Source organism: Anas platyrhynchos, chromosome 3 (assembly GCF_047663525.1).
Source record: "Anas platyrhynchos isolate ZD024472 breed Pekin duck chromosome 3, IASCAAS_PekinDuck_T2T, whole genome shotgun sequence".
NCBI lineage: Eukaryota > Metazoa > Chordata > Aves > Anseriformes > Anatidae > Anas > Anas platyrhynchos.
Genome location: NC_092589.1, coordinates 80,886,465 through 80,896,661, shown reverse-complemented (window position 1 = coordinate 80,896,661; position 10,197 = coordinate 80,886,465). Strand labels below are relative to the sequence as shown.

The window sequence follows — 10,197 nt, the reverse complement described above, 5'->3', positions numbered from 1 at the left end:
GTCCTTGATTCCCATCCATAAGCTAATTTTCCAACTGGAGAACCAAGGAGAGATCAGAAAGACTCATTCACCTTTTAAAAGTCCCATACGGCCAGTGTGAAATTCTAATGGTGAGTGGAGACTAACAGTGGACTATCATGGCCTGAATGAAGCCATGCCACTGCTGAATGCTGCAGTGCCAGACAGGCTAGAACTCCAATATGAGGCAAAGCACACAGTCACAGCGGCAGTGGGCTCTATAGGGCAAGGGGATGTAGCTCAGTGGTAGAGCACATGCTTTGCATGTATGAGGTCCCAGGTTCAATCCCTGGTATCTCCAGTGGCTGAAAGTATTGCTGCGGTTTTATCCCAGCCAGCAGCTAAGCACCACACAGCTGTTTGCTCGCTCTCTGGGATGGGTATGGGGGAGAGAAACAGGAAAGTGAAGTGAAGTCTGTGGGTTGACATAAAGACTCTTTATTAAGACAGAAAAATAATAATAATAATAAAATGATAATATTACTAGTAATCACAGAACTGAAGGGGTTGGAAGGGACCTTGAAAGATCACCGAGTCCAACGCCCCTGCCAAAGCAGGTTCCTTAGAGCAGGCTGCCCAAGTAGGCATCCAGATGGGCTCTAGAGAAGGAGACTCCACAGCCTTCCTGGGCAGCCTGCTCCAGTGCTCTGTCACCCTCACCGTGAAGAAGTTCTTTCACATATTGGTGCGGAACTTCCTGTGCTCTATCTTGTGGCCATTACCCCTTGTCCTGTCCCCACAAACCACTGAAGAGAAGTTGGCCAAATCCCTCTGTCCCACACACCTCAGGTATTTATACACATTGATAAGATCCCCTCTCAGTGTTCTTTTCTCCAGGCTGAACAGACCCAGGTCTCAGCCTTTCCTCATAGGGAAGATGCTCCAGGCCCTATATTATCTTTGTGGCCCTCCGCTGGACTCTTTCCAGGAGATCCCTGTCTTTTTTGTACCAGGGAGCCCAAATAATAATGTGTATGAAACAAGTGATGCACAATGCACTTGCTCACCACCTGCTGACTGATGCACAGCTGTGGTGTAATTGCCTGAGGTAACTAGGGAAATAAAACTAACAGTCTAATTTTAAAGAAAATGTACAGCATTGAAGAGGCCTTCAGGGTAGGGCATAGCTGCATTACCTGAGCATTCCCTGGGATTCTATTGTGCTGGGGAAACTTGGTGTGCTAGCTCTAAGGAACAGCACGGAGCATAGAGTGGAGTGGAGACACCACAGCTAGGCTCTGTAACCAGGTGGGGACTCTATTGTTCTTGTGCACGCTGAGACCGATAAACTGCACTTTTGTCACCCTGAGCCAAGGACCTGTCATGTTTTGACAAATGCTGTACCCTAGTGTACTTTTTGCTCATTATAATATCATTATGATACCAAAACACACCTCCATCCCAAAAGCTACCCGCCTCCAAGGTGTGACCACCCCTCACTGAGCATGCACTCTGAATTTCTCGGAGCCTATTACTTTAAACGGAGACAGGAGAACTTTTCACCAATCATAACTAAGATATGCTTGACTAGAGCCACTCAAGCTCCACCTACATGTAAAAGATAGAAAATAATATAAATTGGCCTAAGAGAGAGGGGATGTTAGGGAAGATACCACCGTCAGGGGAGATACCATCCCAAGGAAATACAACATCCTTAGGACCTCCTGACTCCTAGGATCAGTCGATGGGCTGAGCCTCTCTTCCCCCCCCACTGGAACACCTTTGGGTGAGATCTGAATACTTGCTTATAAATCTCTCTAGAGTCTTTGATCCTTTTAACGCATTTATTTCTAGACTGTGCACCTGTAACACCTGTAACACCTGAATATTTCATGCATGCTAGCTTGCTTTTGCAGATAGTCACTATCGCTGGCAATTCAAAAGAACCTGATTATCTGTTGCTGTAATAAACCATACTTGATTGCATTGTGATAGCTCTCATTAAGTGTAACTAGAGTAAGGGTGGTTATCTGTGATAATTCAGTGTTCTGAATCCAACCAGACCCCCAGACCGTTAATGCATTGTTGGTGAATGTCTGAATGGACCCCCAGACGGTTAACGCATTGTTGGTGAATGTCCGACTGGTTCAGTACCCTAAATCCGACCGGGCCCGTTAACGGTTAATCAGCTACACCCCTTAACGCGTGTAGTGGGTTTACGTGGCAAGGTTTTGGTAGCAGGGGGCCATAGGGGTGGTTTCTGTGAGAAAGATCTAGAAGCCGCCCCATGTTTGGGAAGGGCCCCGTTGTTTTCCAGATCTGAGCCAATAAGCGATGTTGTTTTGCGCCTCTGTGAGAGCATATTTAAGACAGGGAAAAAAACGCTGCGCCACACAGCAGCCGGGAGAGTCAAGGGAGTGAGAAACAGCCTTGCAGGTGCCAAGGTCAGTGTAGAAGGAGGGGGAGAGGTGCTCCAGGTGCCGGAGTAGAAGTCCCCTGCGGCCTGTGGTGAGGACCATGGTGAAGCAGGATGTCCCCCTGCAGCCCATGGAGTACCACGGTGGAGCAGGGTTTCACGCTGCAGCCCGTGGAGGAGACCACGGTGGAGCAGGTGGCCCTGCACCGACGGAGGCTGCCGCCTGTGGAAGACCCCTGCCGGAGCAGATTCCGGGCCGGACCTGTAGCCCGTGGAGAGGAGACCACTCAGGAGCAGGTGATCTGGCAGGAGCTGCTGCCCGTAAGGGAGCCAGGTTGGAGCAGTTTTCTCCTGAGGGATGGACCCCGTGGTACGGACCCATATCTGGAGCAGTTCTGGAAGAGCTGCTGCCTGTGGGAAGCCCACGCCGGATCAGTTCGTCAAGGACTGCATCCCGTGGGTGGGACCCCACAGCACAGGGGACAAGAGTGACCGAGAAGGAGCGGCAGAGAAGAAGTGCTGTAGACTGACCATAACCCCCATTCCCCCGTTCCCCTGCGCCGCTCGGGGGGAGGAGGTGGAAGAGGGTGGATGGGGGGGGGAGGTGCTTTTGGTTTCTTTCCTTTGTTTCTCACTTCTCTAGCTTGTTAGTAATGAGCAATAAATCTTACTATCTGTCTTCTTATGCTGAGTCTGCTTTGCCCGTTACACTAATTATTGCGTGATTTTCTCGTCCTTATCTCAATCCTTGAGCCCCTTTCACATATTTTCTCCCCATTCCTCTTTGAGGAGGGGGAGTGAGAGAGCGGCTGTGGTGGAGCTCGGCTGCCCACTCGAGCGGAACCACGACAATGTGACAGCAGCCTGATGCAATCCCTGAGCAGCTGCCGCCCCCACTCCCATCCCGGCTAGCCACCCCTATAAATTGTTTAGCATGACATCACATGGTGTGGAATACCCCTTTGGCTAGTTTGGGTCAGCTGTCCTGGGTCTGACCACTCCCAGCTCCTGCTGCACCCCCAACCCACCCACTGGCAGGACAGAGCAAGAAGCTGAAAAGTCCTTGGCTTAGTTAAGAAAGCATTGCTCTGCAACAATTAAAACATGAGCATGTTATCCCATCCTAATCCAAAACATAGCACCCTACCAGCTACTAGGAGGAAAATTAACTCTATCCTAACTGAAAACAGAACAAAAGTGAAAAGTAAATTTTGAGACACATTTTGATTTCCTCTTCATATACAATATTCTACAGAAGTCAGAAATCTTGTACATATGCAACCAAGAGTTAAATGTGATCTCAGACATCTACCTATTATGGGTGCTCAGGGACCTATGTGAATAAACTTTATGCTTGACTTATTTTAAAAGTAAATATAAAATTTAGCAGTAAATTTAAGCCCAAAGGGAATTTTCCATATTGTACTATACAGATATTTCATTGTATAATACTCATGAAAATTGAACTTGATATGAGCTATAATCATGGCAGAGGTAAGGGAGAGTGAGATTCTCACTTTGAGCACACTTCCCCTTTGTCCTTTAGCTGCACTTTCAGTCACTTTTAATAGCTAAGGAGATGTTTCATGCCAAAGGTTTTCACATATGATAGAAACTAATTAATTAGTTAATAATATATGAATCTTGCCCTACATTATGAGTGCAATCACCCAGATGAGAAACCAGAAATATTGATGATGTTAAAGGTTTAACTGAGACTTTCATCCTGGTAAAGTTCAGTGACTGATATTTTCATCTATTTAGTCAGGCTCATATCACATTTTATAAACTGCCCTGATGCTATAGAATTTAACAACTTCCCACTGTTCTGTGTACAGCCAAGTTGTTGGTTTGGGTAGTGAGAGTCATGGTAAAATAGCAAAGTTCTATTTCCATTTCAGTGTAAGCTTCTGTTCCATTTGAGCTGTCCCAGCTCCATTTGATTTAATCATTCTATCTCCCAAACTAGGAGGAGTGAAACCAGACCATATACTTTTCAGATGCATTTTGAAAATACAATATCATAGGAAGAATCAAAGTCCCCTTCTACTCTGGAAAGCCAAAGCAGACAGTGTCAATGAGGAGAACATATTGGTTTCAAACACTTACTAGAATTACAGTATAATACAAAAAAATAAAAAAAAAAAAGTAACATAACTTCATATTTTTACTATCAATCTCAATTAGATCTTTGTAAATTTGTGTGATCACTAGCTTAGAAGCTAGTGGTGAGGATTTGCATGTAAGAATAAAAAATTGTTGTTGTCTAAGTGTCTTGGACTACAGCTTTTTTTTTTTTTTTTTTTTTTTAAGTGAATACCTTTCTACCTATTACAACTGTGGAGAAAGCTTGAAAGCATAACTGTTACACCCCAGTTTACAGGAAAATTAAACAACAACAGGTCAGACAAACATAGTCACATAAGAAACCACCGAATTTCAGACAACATTGCAGTGTGCTGTAGTGATAATCAGTTCAGCTTCAAATGGCTTTGTATGCCATAAACTGTCTAATCAAAGCAACACTGAAATCTGCCTAGGCCAATATATTCCACTGACATCTGTGGTAAATTAACATGCACTGTGTTCTGTGTATTTTTATCTTAACTGCTTCTGGAACCCTAGTTAGTGTACTTAATCATAAATCATCTTTAATCCACATCAGCGGCATAACATAACCTGGATACCAATGTTGGTCACTTCAAATATTTAAATATTTAAATATTTCCACTGTACTTCAATGCATTTAAAGTAGAAAGAATCAATATTAAGAAGTAGCAGTCATTTTGCTCTTATTTAGATTCTTTAATATTATGTTGTACTATTTACATTATTTATATTGTAATAACAGCAGCAAGCTGCATGTATCTGAAACCCATTTTATGAGACACAGCTTAAAATATAATAAAACTTTATCAGCATTCACAGTACCTCAACAAAATTCTAAGCAAAATTGTAGAAATTATCTAACCTATCCAACTCCACTCTTTAAGTTTTTCCTACTGACAATGGAGAAATTTAAAATGCCACATAAATTCTTAGGAGATAATGTTGTTCTGTCTAACATCTTCTCACCATTAGTAACGGAAAATCAAATTGCACAAGAAAAGCTGGATCTACCCTGAAAAACTGAGAGACAAAAATAGAAATCACTAGACATCTCCAACTAGTAGCTGATAACATACTCATTTAATAGAAGACATGATCAAAAGGGCTATGGGCTCACAAAACTTTCAAGCTAAAACAGGACCACATATAAGCACTTGAGGAGTACCAGAAAAGGGCTGCTGTCTGGGACTTTGATGTGTTTTAGACTGAGTGGATTTCTTTATGAGCAGCCAGATCACTTGAGGTAAATGTTTTCCAATATGTGAAAGAGCAGAGTCTTGCATATAGAATGGGACATAAACTAACTGAGGCAGGTTTCAACTTTGCTGGCCAGCAGCTGAGATTTGTGTCTCATCTCTGACACAAATAGTCAATGATAAAACTATGTCATGGTACTGTGGTTCTCTTCTATTTTGTGAATTCATCAATTCATCAGATTCTCCAACAGACAGTTTTCTATGCAGAGACAGAGGAATAATGAGGCTTTTCTATTGTAGTTAATAAAAATGTAAAATATAGCATTAGCTGTGAAACAATGTAATGTTCATGATTAAAGTACTGTATGACAGTCTGCAAGAAAACTTGCACAATTGACAAAATATAATTTTACACAATACATATTGTCATATTCAAGAAGTTACTCTCAAAGCTTTCCTGTCTTTTGTGAAGATGATGTGCTGGAAAAATGTTGCATGCTTCCCTATGCAGAGATCTGCTTCTGTTCCACTTCTTTTTCCATATCATTACTTTGAAACGAACAGGATATCTTCAGCTTCCATTGAATCAATAAAAGCACGGGATGGTTTAAAATTCACATAGACCACGACTAAAGGTTTTGAAGTGCCTTCAGGAGATTGTGCATTTTAGCACAGTATGTGAAGAACCGATGATTGTATGACCTGACAAGAAGTGCTTCATTCAGATCATTGTTATCTTTCTTTACCCCATACTACAGAATAAACAATTCCACTTCATTGTGGTTTCCTAAAACTTGTAATCAGATAGAGCAAAAGCATCAGGAGAAGTAATTTGTGTTTGTTCAGCATCTGGCATTAGTTCCATTTTCATGGAATAAGTAGAGAGCTTATAACTAGTTTCTTTCTCCAAAAATAGGCATCTGTAGCCACAGCCACCACTTCAAAATTCTACTGTGAGCTAGAAAAGCGCAATGTTCAGAAAGCTTAGTTCACAGGTTGGCTTAGCTCACTGAATTAAGCAACCTTGTGTCAAATTTAACACACCCTCTAAATACTATGTTCTTTCCTGTAATTTTAGTATTTATTTATTTATCTATTTAAGTATTTTTTTAAAATATGCATATTGAAATTAGAGGACTTAATTTCTTGGTTTTCTGTGAAGATAAAAATGTCCATGGCTGGGCAGATTAATGACAAAAATAATAATAATAATAATCAGTATCTTCTCATATCATAGATATGACAACCATAGAATCATAGAAGTATAGAACGGCTTGGTTTGGAAGGGACCTTAAAAATCATGCATTTCCAAACCCCCTGCCATAGGCAAGGACGGCACCTGGTAGATCAGGTTGCCCAGGGTCTCGTCCAACCTGGTGTTGAACACCTCCAGGGATTGGGCACCCACTCTGGACAACCTCTGCCAGTGCCTTACCACCCTCTGAGTGAAGCAAAGTTCCTCCTAACATCTAATCTAAATCTCCCCTCCATTCATTTCAAACCATTCTCCCTTTTTCTATAATTATCTGCCAAAGCAAAAAATTATTCCACATCTCTTTTATAAGTCCCCTTTAAGTATTGAAAAGCTCCAGTGAGATCTCCCTAGAGAGATCTCCTCTGTTCATGCAGCCCAGGATGCAGTTGGCCTTCTAGGATTCAAGCACACACTGCCAGCTCATGTCAAGCTTTTCATCCACCAGAAGTCCTTTTCTGCAGGGTTGTTCTCAATATGTTCTTCTCCCTATCCGCACTCATGTCTGGGATTGCCCTGAACCAGGCCCAGCACTTAATCCAGATGTACTTTTTATCCAAGAAAGGCCATAAGTTTCATGTTGTTAGAAGTCAGGAGATGTAGTAGGGAAATGATTATATGAAAAATAATGATATACGATGCTTTTTTAACTAAACTAGTATGGGCCATTTTCATCAAAAGGATACTAGATTAGGTAAATTTTTAATCTAGTACAGTAGATGTCATGCACACACACACACATTTATATACATATATATACATTGACTAAGTTATTTTTTGAAATTTAACCATTATTACAAGATATCAATAAAATTCTAGAAGAAATAGTTGCTTAGTATCTGTATTGTAAAAACATATCATACAGAAACACAAAATAAATATCCAACAACATATGCTATCTACTATAAAAATAAAATTAAACAAAAAGCTAATCATAAAGTGTAATAAAAAACAAAATCAATAAACATTACTGATTTATTTATTTGAGTTCTATGAAACTGATATATATATATATATATATATATATATATATATATATTATTGTGAAAAAGCCAAACAATTTTAAAAATCAGAGTTAATGTACTTTACGAGTTGTGATTGATGAGTCAGAATGATGGTTCTGTTACCTGGGAGGGGCAAAGATTCTGATTAAAAGTGCTGAACTGAGCTTTTCTGCAGGGTGGAATACAGCAGCAGGACTGTTACTAATGACAAATTTGCTTCACAGAGGACAGGCTTCTAAAAGCAAAATATGAGTCAAAATAATTTGAGGGGAGAAAAACATTGTCTTCATCAGGCACAGTTTACTAAAAAGACTGAAGAAAATAGATGAATGTGGAAATATTCAATACCAAAGGATGTAAAACTAAACTAAACAACAAAGGCTTTTTTTTTTTCCCCCACTACTCTTTCATGTTAATCCTGTCCTGATCTAACAGGCACACAAATGATGAATAATGATGAATTACTCTACTGTTAGCTTGATTTAGAAGTGGCTATATTTTACATGGCTATGAAAATTGTAATAGTGAAGTGTGCCAGAGCCTGGCATGTTGACACATCAACAAACTGACCCATGAGTTGAACTCAGTTTTCTAGTGTAAATGAAATACCCCAAAACAATAATAAGACTTATTTACTGGATAGGGGTTCCTTTAACACAAGTAGACATAGTCTGTAGACAGATGTTCACATAGGAACAGCAGCTGCAGTCTAAGACCACGCCTACCAGCTACATATTATTCCCCCTGATGAAGTCTGTTGCTCTCATCACTTCAGTCAGGGCTTGGTAGTAAATGTATGGCTAAACTAAGCAAGGTTGCTTACGCTACTTATTAAAGTATTTTAACTAACTCAGCCTGATTGTTTTTAAGAATACTTCAGGTTATATGTGCTGGTGCAGCAGTTGTGGTAGCTTCCCACAGAATGATATTGCTGGTGAAGTTGTAAAGGCCCAGGAGGATGCAGGAAAACACATATCTTCATAGCATTACACAATACACAAAATACTATTAAGATAAATAGCTGAGGCTGCTTCATATAATGGCATAGAATGCAATAGAAAAATAGAGAACAGCATTTTAATATTATATTATCTTTCTTCTAAGTTTTAGTAAATGAACTCTTTCTCAAAGTCTTCAGACTTGAATTGCAGAAACTGATGGAAACTCCAGAAGCCCCAGAGGTGTAATATTTAAAATCCACTCTCTTTGTGCACAAAGAAAACAAAGAAACCATAAGGTTTCTGAGCTCATTCTGCAGCCTTTAATCACTTGAAACATACACTGAAATCAATAAAATAAAGCAAGATCTATTGCACTGAAGTTACTTGGCATGAATGTCAGGTGACAGAGATAAAGAACCTTGCATTAACTGTGTCATGTGCCTGTGCAAAAATATAATTTTCTCATACAGTCCAAGTATTTTCACACATAATTAAGCACACACAGATGTTTACAAAGAATCAAATCGAAAATCAAAAATTCAATCATAATTTCATTGCTGTCAGCTGCAAAATTCCTGTACCTTCAGCTGCACTGAGATTCCACCCCTGGATCTGCAGCTTCCCCTGAAACAGCATAAATTTATTTAATAAATTGAGTATAAGAGAGAGTTGTTTCCCTTGACAAATTACAAATGTAGATTCTACCAACTAAAGCAATTTTGCACTAGATTTAATATGTCATTAAAGAAAGACTTTTAAAGAAAATGTGGTACATAAAGGCTGTCCTGGAGATGGTCAAATAGACCCAGACAGTAGCAGGAAACTAGAAAAGGACTGAGTAATTAGAAATGAAAATCAGCCCAAACCTCAACAGCCTAATTCTTAATTTATACACCAGAGCTCTTTCTGACCCATCTTTCACCTATTTCTAATCTATGCAAATGCAAGATCTTCAAGGATTCTAACATCTTTCCTCACTCTTAATTCGATGAGAAACTTAAATGTAGACACAGGTATAATAGAAACAGATTTACAAGGACAGTGATTTATAAGAATTAAGATTTTTGACAGTTATCATTAAAAGTTATTTTTACATATGGTAATATTTTTCTTTTTATTGAAATTATTTCTCTTTTCTTTTCCTTTTTTTTTTTTTTTTCCCCTCCTTTTCTGTTCTTTCCAAATGGAAACTTTGTGTCTGTTTAATAATTTATAAAGTGGACAAATGCATGCATGCTAATTTACTGCAATAAAATATCACCACAGAGCACTGGTGACAAAAGCTAGAAAGGAAGGGGTGATAAGTAAGGCAATGGAATTG

The 10,197-nt window shown here is 39.8% G+C and overlaps 1 non-coding gene across 1 annotated transcript; it reads left to right on the top strand.

The window, feature by feature from the left end:
- Positions 1 to 247: 247 nt before the first annotated feature.
- Positions 248 to 319, top strand: TRNAA-UGC (transfer RNA alanine (anticodon UGC)). Its single transcript has one exon. It is a non-coding gene; the product is annotated as a tRNA-Ala (tRNA).
- The last annotated feature ends 9,878 nt before the right edge of the window (positions 320 to 10,197 follow it).